The 13,763-nt window shown below is 37.2% G+C and overlaps 1 long non-coding RNA gene across 1 annotated transcript in view; it reads right to left on the reverse strand.

Moving 5' to 3' along the window:
* Positions 1-8,131, reverse strand: part of LOC145266471 (uncharacterized) — a 33,256-nt gene extending 25,125 nt beyond the window's left edge. Inside the window, exon 1 of the long non-coding RNA XR_013864722.1 lies at positions 7,635-8,131. This is a non-coding gene — a long non-coding RNA (uncharacterized LOC145266471). The remainder of the gene's footprint in view (positions 1-7,634) is intronic.
* Between the last annotated feature and the right edge of the window lie 5,632 nt (positions 8,132-13,763).

Raw genomic sequence — 13,763 nt, forward strand, 5'->3', positions numbered from 1 at the left:
TTCCTGTGAACGTTAGGCCAAGCAGTTTGAAAGATGTACTCTCAGACAGGGAGTCACTGGCCATTGCTATTGGTGGCAGAGAAGGTTTCTTGTAGTTATTGAAGGAAACCAGTTTAGTCTTGGCAGCATTGAATGTGACCATCCATTTATGTCCCCATTCCACTACAGATTGGAGGTCATCCTCTAGTGTTTTTGCCATTTCTTTAGATATGTGTTCATTTGTTTTCCTGTCATGCCTGTTATAGAGTGTAGTGTCATCAGCATATATACCCATCTCAGAGGCAGTTTTGTCAGGGATGTCATTAATAAATATCAGGAACAATAGAGGTCCAAGAATAGACCCCTGAGGCACTCCCGCATTTATATCACACTGTTTAGATGTTCGACCGTCGAGGACAACCTGGAGTTTTCTCTTAAAGAAGGATTTAATTATGCTAAGTATTCTACCAGTGATACCGTATGATTTAATTTTCCTGAGGAGACCTTGTGCCATACCCTGTCAAAAGCCTTAGATATATCTAGAGCTACCGCTCTGCCCTCCCCCGCTTTGTCTAGTGAATGGTATATACGTTCAGAGATTACAGTGAGGATGTCAGCTGTGGAACGGGCTTGTCTAAATCCATATTGTTTGTCAGTCAGAAGTTTAGCATCTGTAAGGTGCATGGTTAATTATGGACTAGAGCATGGTTAATTATGTTCTCAAATATTTTGGCGAAAAGTGGGAGGAGGCTAATGGGGCGATAATTTGATGGGTCAGTTCTTTCGCCAGAATTCTTGAATATTGGTACCACAGAAGCGGTTTTCCAACAGCCCGGAAAGCAGGATTCATTAAGGCATTTGTTGTAGAGTTTGGAGAGAACTGGAGCTACTTCGGCTGAGCACTTTTTTAATAGCACAGCTGGGATGAGATCAGGTCCACATGCTTTTGAAGTGTCAAGATTTTTTATGATAGCATGTACCTGAGCAGAGGTGATTTTTAGATCGTCTAGCGTGGTGTCTGTCCGCAAAGGAAAGTCAGGCAGGGGGTGGTTGGAAGGGTCCAGTGTGGAGCTCGAGGCAAACCGGCTGGCAAGCATATTAGCTTTGTCGGTTGCTGAGCAAACAACCTCGTGATTATTGATTAGTGGGGGAATTGTTGCTTGCCCATTATTTACTACACTGTTGTAGATTTTCCAGAAGTCACAATTTCCCAATTTTTGTGCTTCGATGCGTTTTTTAGTGGTTTCAGTAAATTCTCTCTTGGCTGTCGCTATTTCTTTCATAATGTTATTTCTAGCTTCTATATACTTCTGTTTGTTTGAACTGGACTTATGTCGGTTAAATCTGCAGTATGCATGCTGCCTTTGAGCAATGGCAGTTGCGCAAGTCAAAGTAAACCATTAAGTAGAGTGGGGCTTGCTATAAAATTTCCGCATGGGAACATGTGCTTCCATTGCGGTTTTGAACCATTCAGTGGTCTCATTTGCGCACTGTTCAGCAGGAAGAGAAAAAATATTTCCCCATGGAGCATCTCTGATAAGATTTCTGATGGCTTCCCAGTCAGCCTTTTTATAATATCTCGTTGTTTTGAGCACTGGCTCTTCAGTTTTGGGTCTAGAATTTAGGGCGATTTCTACCATTATCACTGCATGGTCAGCGTTCCCGAGTGGGCTGTCAGCATTGGTTGTACAATCCTCAGGAACTGTAGTCAGAAACAGATCTAGAAGTGATGCTTGTTGTTCTTGCTGGTCAGGGAAACGGGTTGGAAACGTAACTATTTGTGATAGGGAGTGAGATATGGCAAAACTATGTGTTGTGCTGCCTGCTGCATCTGTGTGAGTAGAGAATCCAAGCCAGTTTTTGTGGTGAACATTAAAGTCACCAAATACATGGACTTGGGCGCTAGTGTCAAGGGAGAGTGCTGTCTATACTGCCAGAGACTTTGTTTATTATGGTGCAGTCCTGGGTCGAGGGAGAGCGATAGAGAAAATAAAAGTAGCTTATGTTGTGTTGTATGCTTAGTCTAAAGCACATAAAGGCTTGATCGTCCGTTTCTAGGTTTGTTTCTCTAGTCAGGGGGAGGGTGTTACGAATGTAGACTCCAAGTCTGTGCATGTCTGTCAGAGTCCTTACGGCAGAGTGGGAGATAGCCAGGCATGTTAAAGTAGTTAGAGGGGATGGAGGAGTGTAGGTTAGTCTCGCTTAGTGCTAAGATATCCGGGATATTTGTTAGGAGAAATGCTTCAACATCAGCTAAATTAGTTCTAAGCCCATGGATGTTAGTGAATGCAAGCCTCAAGGGAGGAGGCAAGTTGAATTTGTTTGTCCCTAGGCCTGGTTTGAGCTTATTTTTTGATTGTAGTGTCATCATGTTTTTAAAGAGTTTCAGTTAGGTGAGGGGGAGCTGAACAAAAGGTTATGCAGGATATCACATGCAACACAATCAGACCATTGGCTGACCTTTCTTCAACTAGGACTGTGGCCTCGGGAAAGCCCATCGGGGATGAGTGCAGGGTCCCTTTCCATGCGCGACATGGCACTACAAACAACCCGATATTATAAAACTGTTGATGGAGCAGCCGCTCTAAGCGCTACCAAAGAGTTAGGGCTCCTGTACTACCAGTCGGAAACAGCAGCCAGGAACTGTCAATCCGGTACCCTCAGCCCATCAGAAGAAGATCACCCCAATCTAATTGCACAGGCATGCGTGGTACTCAAGCACTCCCAAGTACCCAGTTATGAGGGGTGGGATGTGTCGGGAGTGGGGGAACGGCATTCAATGCCCTAGACAAGAAACAAGATCTACCACTAAGTGTTTTGTCGATTAACCTGTGATAGTGTCTCTGCGCCTGACTAATAGGCAAAGAAGGAGTATGGAAGCCGCTCCTTAAGCAATTTAGGTTTGCAGACCGGTAATTTGTTTGAGTCATCAGCTCTAGGAAGGTTGTCGTCCAAGACTGGAGAGGCCTCCCTCCCCTTTGGTTTAGTTTCAGAGTTTTCCTTCTCCTAGACGGGTGATCTGGGAAGATCTACTGGGTCCATCAGCCCTGAGATGGTTTGCTCCACGCCTGGGTCCTACTCCAGGTATTTCGGCGACCCCACGTGGTTAGTTAATGTTACAGGGTTAGCTTGTAAAGGTTATATATCTAATGAATAGTTACACTTCTCAAAGTGATTTAGGGGCATGCAGTGGAAGCGGTTTTGTGGGGAGGCTTGTTTGTTAATGTTACAGGGTTAGTTTGTAGAGGTTATATATCTAATGAATAGTTACACTCCTCAAAGTTATTTAGGGGCATGCAGTGGGAGCAGTTTTGAGAGGAGGCTTGTTAGAAAAGCGTTAGTGCGGATTAAGACTTTTACCTTAGGTTTTTTCATTTTTTTTTTTTTATAACATTATGTTAGTTTGGGTTCAGGATAACGTTATAGTTTGAGTAGGTATTAGGAATTGAGCTAAGAAATTTTGCCCAGTCACTGTATATTTAGGTTTACGGAGGTTAGGGTGTAGGTGCAGTACACTGAGGGTGTAGCTGGAGGTACATTTTAGGTTATGGTGTATTTCGTATGTATAATTAAGTAATAAATATTTGGGCGAGTTTTCAGTAGATGCAAATAGGAGTTGTCAGTGTTTCCATTATTCAGGGGGAGATAGTTTCAGTTTTCATTTAAGAGTCATAGAGAGTTTTGCATGGCAGGGAGTATCGGCTTGGTTTAGTATTGTTTGTTGCAGAACCATCTAGGAAGAGGCAATTGCTATGTAATGAAGATCGCTTTGCATCCGAGTGCATACTTTGGCTGGTAAGTACCTAAATGGATAGGAATGAACTCTAATGTATGTCAGGGGTATGTATAGATGTTTAGTGAAGACCGTTAGGCGGTTAGTATGTGAAAGTTAGGAACTTGAGGTTAAGGATTCCACTACTAAGGCGTATGTATAATGTAGGATTTTAGTGGCAGCTGGAGGGGGGGCAGATTGTTAGCTTTCAAGGGTCGGGGTAATTTACTTACAGAATACAGTAAAGTTTCATTTGGATTTAGAGTTTACAGTATTGTTTTAGTTTGGGAGAAAAGAATAAAATCTACCTTTCTTTTCCCCTATTTTGCATTCAGGTTAGACATAGGCAGTCGGCTTGGAGGTAAAGAGAAACAATTATTTCGTCGTGATTCGGAATTCATATTTTTAGGCATAGGGTAATTGTAGATATTAAGTATATTACTTAAATAAAGTTCTTCTCACTTCTAAGGTAGAAAATAAATCCACGTTTGTGCTAAATTCGGAACATTTTTTCGGCCTAATGCTATTTATTCTCTAGCCTTAGTACATAGCGTGGCAATTATTTTAGCTGGAAGAGAACATGATTGAGTTTTGCTTGGAGGGTGAATTTAAAAAGCTAACCAGAGTAAAGACAAATGCATGCATATATATGTATATGTGTGTGCATGTGTGTATGTATATGTTTGCATGTATGTGTTATATGTATTTTTTTTATTTTTATTTTTTTTTACACAGTGATCACCACTTATCAAGGCCCGGAAGCCACTCAGGGATTAGGGTTATTGTAAGTACATTACATTAGTGTGGAGATTTGATGAAGTGTTTACTTAAGGGGGCGGTTCATCAGGAATTTGTTAACATTGGACTTGAAGACATCCAAGTTGTAGTCCGGTGGGAAGCAGGCAGACGGAACAGAGTTCCACAGGCGTGCAGTTCTAAGAAAGAAGCTTTATTCATGGAATCCGCGTTTTGATTTAGGCACAGATATAGAGTGGGGGAAATTTTTCACAGTGGATTCAGCTAGACTGGTGTTTTTCGTGAAAGATTGGCGAGGGGGGACCAGAGATTGGAGTTCAGACGAGCACCTGCCATGGAAATAACGATAAAACAAGGATAGGCTTGCAACGTCTCCTCTGTGGGAGAGAGGTTGCAGGGTAGAGAAAAGGACATCTTCCACTAAGCCACAAAGTCTATTTTGTACTCTGTCAAGGCAGGATATGCTGTTTTTAGCAGCTCCTGCCCAGATGTGGCAACAGTATTCCATCCTTGGACGTACTTGGCTTTTATATAGATAGAGAATTGCATCAGTAGTGAGATATCTTCTGGAGCGGTAGAAGGATCCCACCATCTTTCCAGCGACCTTGGCAACAGACTTGATGTAAGTGTTCCATTTCAGATCAGGAGTAAAGGTCAAACCCAGAAGCTTGTATTGTGTATGTATGGATGTGTGCATGTGTGTATGTTTATGGGTATGTATATGTATGAATGTGTGTATATGTATATATATGTATGTATGTATGCCAAGGACCGTCTTCAATGTCATGTCTGCTTTTGAGCGTGTGAATCCGCTTGCAGGACTAAAAAAAAACAAAAAAACAGTGACCGAAGGAGTGGCACTCGTCTGACAAGACGTTGCAATCATCATTAGATTTTAAAATATGTAATAATCACCCTATTAGAGTTAAAAATATGTAATAATCACCCTATTTGAATTAAAAATATGTAATAATCACCCTATTAGAGTTAAAAATATGTAATAATCACCCTATTAGATTTAAAAATATGTAATAATCACCCTATTTGAATTAAAAATATGTAATAATCACCCTATTAGAGTTAAAAATATGTAATAATCACCCTATTAGATTAAAAAAAAAAAGACTGGGTTTTCTTTTTCTTCACCTCCCGCTCTGCTCTCTCATTTTTTTTTTATTTTTTAGATTCAAATGCTTTATTTTTCTTTTTTCGTTATGTTTGGTTAATACCAAACGCAACAAAAAAAGAAAAATTAAGCGAAAAAAGACAGATTCAGACTTAAAAGCGGAGGAGTTTTTAATCTCACCGTCAAAAGTACAAATACTGCCTCTCAAATCACCAAACACAAAACCAAGGAATGAATAACTTTTTCGATACTCACTGGTGATAATATGCAAAAACTTCTTTTTTTTTTCTTTTTTCGACGGTGAGGTTAAAGACGCCTCTGCTTTTCTTTATGATTTATTAAAAATAAAATAAATTTTTATAGCACAAACCAATATTTGCGATTAATCACTTAGAAAACAGATTTGCTAATGTTTATTTGTTGTAAAGAAAAAGCACATAAATCCCAAAATTACGTGGATAGATAAACAGTTTAGACAAATTTTCTATTTTATATACCAAATCAAAAACTACGACTGAAAATCTTGACATACCACACACTCAAAACTACAACCAACGTAAAAATAGCATGTCTTCACGTTCACTGAACGACGTTTCTGACAAAGAGTGAAGAATTGCTATTCACTACATTCACGTTACCAATCTCATTAATCTTAATCACTATATCATATTTTAATAACTTCATTAAAATTCTTCTTCTTCTTCTTCTTGTTATTGTTATATTTTTTTTGCAATGTTTTGGTCGATGTAACTTCCGACTTTGTTCAGGAGCATTTCTTTTTAACTTCGGAATCTTTATATCAAATTCAGAAACTTGCCCAGAATTTCAAACTAAACTCTTTCATTGAATCTATGGGGGAGAGGAGTATTCTCATTACTGAGTAAAAGTGTTAATTTTTATATTATTATTGACTATAATAAGAATTGCCTCTTATAAAAGCAGAATATTATCAATAAGAATTTATGTTAATTCTTTTAACCAATATGCAATGGGACAATTCTAGTATTAATTTTGGGAACTTTAGGAAATAGTAATTCTATAGTAATAAGTTGTGATATTATATGTCTGTACAAAACAAAGTTTTAAGTTCCACAGATTCAGAATAGAATTGTTCGCGTGGACCCATGGTTCAATGGTTAAAACCTTTGGCTTAGCAGTCAGTTCTAACGTTCATCTGATGGGCTTATTAATAACTTATTAATGAGAATAACATAAAACTCTTATTAATAACATAAAAAAAAAACTTATTAATAAGATCAAGCACTTATTAATAACATAAAACTCTTATTTATAACATAAAACACTTATTAATAAGTGTTTTCTGTTATTAATAAGAGTTATATGTTATTAATCAATGTTTTATCTTATTAATAAGAGTTTTATGTTATTAATAAGTGTTTTATTTTATTAATAACAGTTTTATCTTACTAATAAGTGTCTTATGTTATTAATAAGAGTTTCAGGTTATTAATAAATGTTTTATCTTATAAATAAGTGGGTTTTTTTTGTTATTAATAAGTGTTTTATGTTAATAAGAGTTTTATGTTATTAATAAATGTTTTATGATAGTAATAAGAGGTTTATATTCTGGAAACAGGAAACACTTATTAATAACATAAAACACTTATTAATAACATAAAACTCTTATTAATAACAGAAAACATTAATAACATAAAACACAGACTTTTTGGTGGTATGAGAACAATCTACTTCCGTAAATTAAGTTAAAGGTTCCGATTCAAATTCCGCGTAGGTTTGCGAGTTCGACATAAAAAGATTTCCAAATGCAAAAAAAAAAAAAAAAAAAAAAAAAAAATGCACATAAAGAAGGTTGGAGGTTATATCGGCCGAAACGTTGTAAAAGTAACAACCAAGAAGAGAATAGTAGTTCGACTAATGTTAACCAATTGTCATCTAATTCTGATTTTTTCGTTTGTTTGAATCTTTTGTCCCGCAACTCATGCGTTTATCTTGTATAAATGTGAATGTCGTCTCACTTACCTTGTGTTAAGACGTTGGTCTTTAGCTTGGTTGAGGCCGGCGTTGAAATGGGTACCTCTTTCACCCGCTTTTCGCCTTCTCTCCCGTAAGAAAGAATGGAAATGGCCCAACCGTTAGAAGTGTAGACAACAGCTCAGGCGCGTGCACAACGTACGAACAAGTTTCAGAAACACAAATCTAATAACAAGAATGGCTGAAGAAAAGGACTTCGGATAATGACGCTGGGAGACTAAAAGGTTCGGACGTTGGACGTTCTCTAATCAGAATCCAATGACTGAATCGGACTTTTAATGTCCGCGAAATAGAAGAAGAAGAAGAAAAAGAAGACCAACAACAACTGCTCATTGGTCATCTTCAGCCTTTTTCCTCCCACCACCAACACTCACGCCAATCTGCCTTCTCCCTTGTTTTCATCTCATAGTCAGTCGTATTCTCTATTCGCGCTCGAACTTGACCAAACCATTTGTCAATTCTTATTGCTCCTCCCTTTCTTTTTTCACTTCCTTTCTACTCCCGCTCCCCCTTCTCCCCTTTCCCCTCCTCCTCCTATCTCTAATCATAATCCTCCTCTCCTGAATCGAAATGTTACTTTTTTTTGGTTTCGCTTGAGGTTTTTATTTGTTATATCTAATCGAAACGATTTTTGATTCTTTTCTCTTTTTATTTCTTTCCCTTCATATTTCGTTGTTCCAATTTCCTTTTCCCGTTCTCTCTTTGCTTTCGTTATCGCTCAACAACATTTTATTCAGACTGTAACTCTCGCCCACGCTCTCTTTATCCTGCCCCCATTGTATCCCTTTTCTCCCCGACTCAACCTGTAACCCTTTGCCTTTCCCTTTATCCTTGACCCCTTTGTTCTTTTCTTGCTCTTCCTTTTTTTCCCCTCGTCATCCTTCTTCTTCCCCCCTCCCTTTATCTTTACAAGGCTCCCCTCGCTCCAACTCTCAATTTGCTCCCCATTTTCTTCTCGCTAACCCCTTACTTCTCGTCACTCTTGTTCTACCAACTCTTCTTTGTTTCCCCCTCTCTTGTTTCCGCTCCTCACCCTTGTACCCTTTTCTCTCCATTTCCTTATCCGATTCTCCCATTCCTCTCTATTCTCATCCAGATCATTTGCTCTCCGCTTCCATCTCACTTCTAGCTTTTCTCTTCCCGCTTTCTCGCTGTTCTTTTCATTCTCCCCTTACTCCCCCAATTCCCCCCTTGCACTTCCTGCTCCCCATTTGCTCGTCCTAATCTCCAATTGCTCCCCACACATCTCTGATGTTTCTCCTTGTTTTTCCCACTCCTCATTGTCCTGACCACCCTCGTTAATCTCCCCGCTCCCAACATCCTGTCCTTTGCTTCCCCATTCACCCTGGCTCTTCCTATCATTCCGTCACTCACCTTATTCTACCACCACTCTCTCCCTATAATATTCATATAATATTCATATAATATTCATATAATATCCATATATATTCATATAATATTCATATAATATTCATTTCTTGCATCTTAATTATATTGTCAATAGTCAAATTGTTATGATCATCTAAATTCTTTAAAATTTGCACAAAACCTTACGCATTTCTCTTTTTATTTTTTTTTTTATTTCATCGTGTAATATTTTTTGGTGTCCAACTTTATCCTATATTCGAAATTGGAAATTCTGCCAAGTATTGATAATGATCGCTATAATTAATACAATTAACATTACAAAACACCCACTCGACAAGGCAACTAACTCGACAAAGCAACTAACTCGAAGTATTGCGAATCGTGAGTCGAGGTTAAGCCATTTATGAATATTAGGAATAATAAAGGGCAAGGATCGACCTCTCGCATTTATATTATATTGTTTAGATGTACGACTATCGAGGACAACCTGGATTCTTCTCTTGTTTAAGAAAGATTTAATTATGTTAAGTATTCGTTCAGTAATACCACAGGATCTGATTTTCATGAGAAGACCATCGTGCCATACCCTGTCAAAAGCCTATATATCTAGGGTTACTGCCCTCCCCATCCCCTGCCTTATTCAGTGCATGGTATATACGTTCAGAGATTACAGTTAGGATATCTTGCCTTAATCCATATTGATGATCGGAAAAAAAATTAGCAACTGTAAGGTGGTGGACTAGAGCTTGATTAATTATGGATTCAAATATTTTGGCAAAACGTGGGAGGAGGCTAATGGGACGACCATTTTATGGGTCAGTTCTTTCGCTAGAATTTTTGTAAATTGGTACCACAGAAGCAGTTTTCCAACAGTTGGGAAGTAAGATTCGTTAGGGCATTTGTTGAAAAGTTTGGAGAGAACTGGAACAAACTCAGCAGAGCATTTTTTTAATAGTACAGCCGGGATGAGATCAGGTCCACATGCTTTTGAGGTGTCAAGATTTCTTATGATATGATCCCCGCTTTCCCACACTTTTAATGACATTGTTCTATGTTATACTTTTAAGCAAATAAATTCAAATTTAGTATGGTTTTATACTACACATTATCTTTTCTGTTTGTGAAAAAGAAATCTTTCTAGACTGAGGCAATTTTAATTTCATCTCAATTTAGAATTTTTCTTCTTGGATAGCATGATTCTATACATTATAAACCAACCTTGTGTTTAAACCTGCATCAGTAGAAAGATAAGTAATTAGAATGCACATAATTAATAACACCGGAACTAAATCATTTCCCTCATAAATGAGATTTTACTTTTCATGCAATTATGTGTACATGAAAAAAAAAGAAAAACCGAAGAGAATTAATTTAGAATATGAACTGAGGGATCAGTTTCTTATATAAATGTTTACTACTAACCCTAAGATTGACTGGAATAATCATAAAACTACACTCAATCACTTAAAAAGTTAGTATCTCACGCCCAAATATGCACAGAATTTATCTGAATAAATGTCCTAGCTGTCCTAAAACACTAGAATAGCTCAGAAGTTTGGGATATCTTTTCACGTTAAATTTATGCATGACACTCTAAATTTTAAAAGAATGCATATTTTCCTTCTCGACACATTTTTTAGGGTACCTACACGTAATCGCCTAAAAAACTAGAATCTCGCTTTTGTTTAGAAGGATTTGCTGAAGACTCACCTACTACTACTATTACTACTACTATTACTACTACTACTACTACTACAATACTAATTTTTTATGCACTAAAAGAATCTGCTTAACCACTATATTTACGCGAAGATATAAGTTGAAATATGAAACGAAATCTTAGTAAAATATATTTTCATTTCTTTCAAGGCCCTGTCGGTGGGGCATTAGAATACGCTGACTGCCCCCCTGCAGAGGGTAAAAGTCCCTCAATGGGGGTCCTGGATATGACCTTAAACTATATCCAGTGGTGAGGCCCCAATTTGTGGGTTTTGGGGAGTGTGGAGCCACCCTTTAATTGCCATTACTCCCAGATCCACTCTGACCCGGAGTGGTAGTACCTGTTAGGGTCCCAACTATGGGTTAAATAGAAACCGACGTGAAAACAACAAATATATTCTATTAAAAAAAATTTTTTCTTCAAAATCTTTGGATTCGGCATTAAATAACCCGAAAAGGGTTGATATGCCGTAAAACAACCAACCAACCAACCATTTCTTTCAAATATTTTAAAAAATACGCGCATTTGTTGGCAAATTTTCAGTCTTTATCTGTGTATTCATGTCTTATCGGGAGAAAGGAATATAAACTTAACTAAAATTGTTCCATGAATCTTTTAATACTCGCTTTTGATGCATTTGCTATAGATTGAGAACGTGCGTTTACGGCCAGTAAACACTACTAAACAGACAAGAGATTCCGAAATCAAAGAAACGTTGACGCCAAAATGTGTTTAGCGTAAAAGTGTGAAACAATCTCAAAGCCCACGAATTCATTAAAGTTTTTTGTCGGGCATGTCAATGCCTATGAACAAATGCCAAAATAAATTTACATCAGTATTTTTATGTTACTATGGTGTAGATATTAATTTTTATGTTACTGTGGTGTAGATATTAATTTTTATGTTACTGTGGTGTAGATATTAATTTTTATGTTACTGTGGTGTAGATATTAATTTTTATGTTACTGTGGTGTAGATATTAATTTTTATGTTACTGTGGTGTAGATATTAATTTTTATGTTACTATGGTGTAGATATTAATTTTTATGTTACTGTGGTGTAGATATTAATTTTTATGTTACTGTGGTGTAGATATTAATTTTTATGTTACTATGGTGTAGATATTAATTTTTATGTTACTGTGGTGTAGATATTAATTTTTATGTTACTATGGTGTAGATATTAATTTTTATGTTACTGTGGTGTAGATATTAATTTTTATGTTACTATGGTGTAGATATTAATTTTTATGTTACTATGGTGTAGATATTAATTTTACTGGTAGGTTAATAGCAATAAATATTCATCATTTTATCTTTAGGGTCATCAATGTAAATTTAAGTTCAACATGTTTTTTAAGGAATCGATTTTGAAATCGAAAATTAGAATCGAATTTTTCCGATTATGATATCGATTCCGAATTCAGGCAAAAATAGCACCAGAAAAATGACACAATAAAATAGCACCAGAAAAATGGCACAATAAAATAGTACCGGTAAAATAGCAAAAGTGAATAAATACGTAAAAATGACACTTTGACAACGCAATATTAGGCCCGTTCAGGCAGTGCAATTTAAGCCCCCATACATCTAGTTTAAAATAGAGCTACGCCACCCCACCAAAAGTGAAATAAACAAGTCAAAAACTATATAGTCCCCCTACTGATGCCGTTGTCATGTTTTTGTGGTGGGACTGGAGAGAGTCATGTAGTTAAGCTTATAGCTGATTACTTCAAGCAAACACTTTCTCTCAATAATATGGAACATCCAGCTGTTATGGTTGCAGCTTCCACTGGTACTGCAACCAGTAAAATAAACGCCACCATACTTCACACAGCTTTTTATCTTTCTATTTTTCATGACAGATGTAGAAAGAACCTTTCTGGTAAAACGCTAAATAATCTACGTACAAAGTACACAAATTTGAAGGTTGTTATCTTCATGACTGCCTTTAAACACTAGCTGAGAGAGTTTATTATTAAAACTCCTCGGCTTAACATTTACACGTAACAAAATTGGAATAAATACACAGTCAATTCGACTTGTAAAACAAATCAGAATTGACATGTTCTTATTTACTTGCCGCCTCACAAGGTTAGATCTTCATGTGTAGAAGGCACTTAAAAAAATGGGTTGCCTGCTTACTAGTTTGTATATTATAAGCCAATCGCATATATTCACTATATATGTTCAATATACGAATATATAATCAATATTTGTAAAATCAATTCTACAAGAGTTTTCTCCCTTGTACTTTTAGCCAAAATCGGCCGTAGAACTATGACCTATTTTGACCATTTAAATCCCTGGCCTAATGTAAAACATTAGGCTAAAACAGCAACGATGCCTTCATTTTTTTTTTAATTCGGTATCATTTAAAACCCCTATTAATGGCACAAGTATGAATTTTAGGAGAAAAATGAAAGGTAGTCCCAAAAGGCGTGTTTTTCACCCCTAAAACACCCTGGTACTAAAGGTCCAGAATTTTCCTAGGGTCAAACATTAGTTTCCATATGTAAAGTCATGTGGTCTTGCTTTGAGGTAATTATTAGCAAGGGATATCTCTAGAGAAGATCCTAATTTACCCTATATGTGCTTCAGGGTTGCACTTGCTAACACCACTGCATTTATATTTGCCCTCTATAGGCCCCACAACAGCGGAGTTACTATCTTTAATAGCATATCTGAGAAAATAGACCACATACATCCCTCGGCTAACATCCACATATGTGGTGATTTCAACGTCCATAACGTGGAATGGCTGACCCATTCAAATAAGACAGATGATGAGGGGAGGTTTTGTCATGATTTTGCCATTGCTTATGATCTCACTCAGATTGTTCGCGAACCCACCCATGTGCCCGATACACCCGGTCAATATGCAAGCCTCTTAGACCTTTTTCTCTCAACTTCCCCTGAGCTATGTTCATGTTCCGTTCATTCTCCTCTAGGATCCTCCGACCACTCCGTCGTATCAGTTAAGATAAAAACGAAATGTAAGAAGTCCCCAGACGTACCCCTCCACCTTAC

This window comes from Euprymna scolopes, chromosome 41 (assembly GCF_053919585.1).
Source record: "Euprymna scolopes isolate OS-2025 chromosome 41, ASM5391958v1, whole genome shotgun sequence".
NCBI lineage: Eukaryota > Metazoa > Mollusca > Cephalopoda > Sepiida > Sepiolidae > Euprymna > Euprymna scolopes.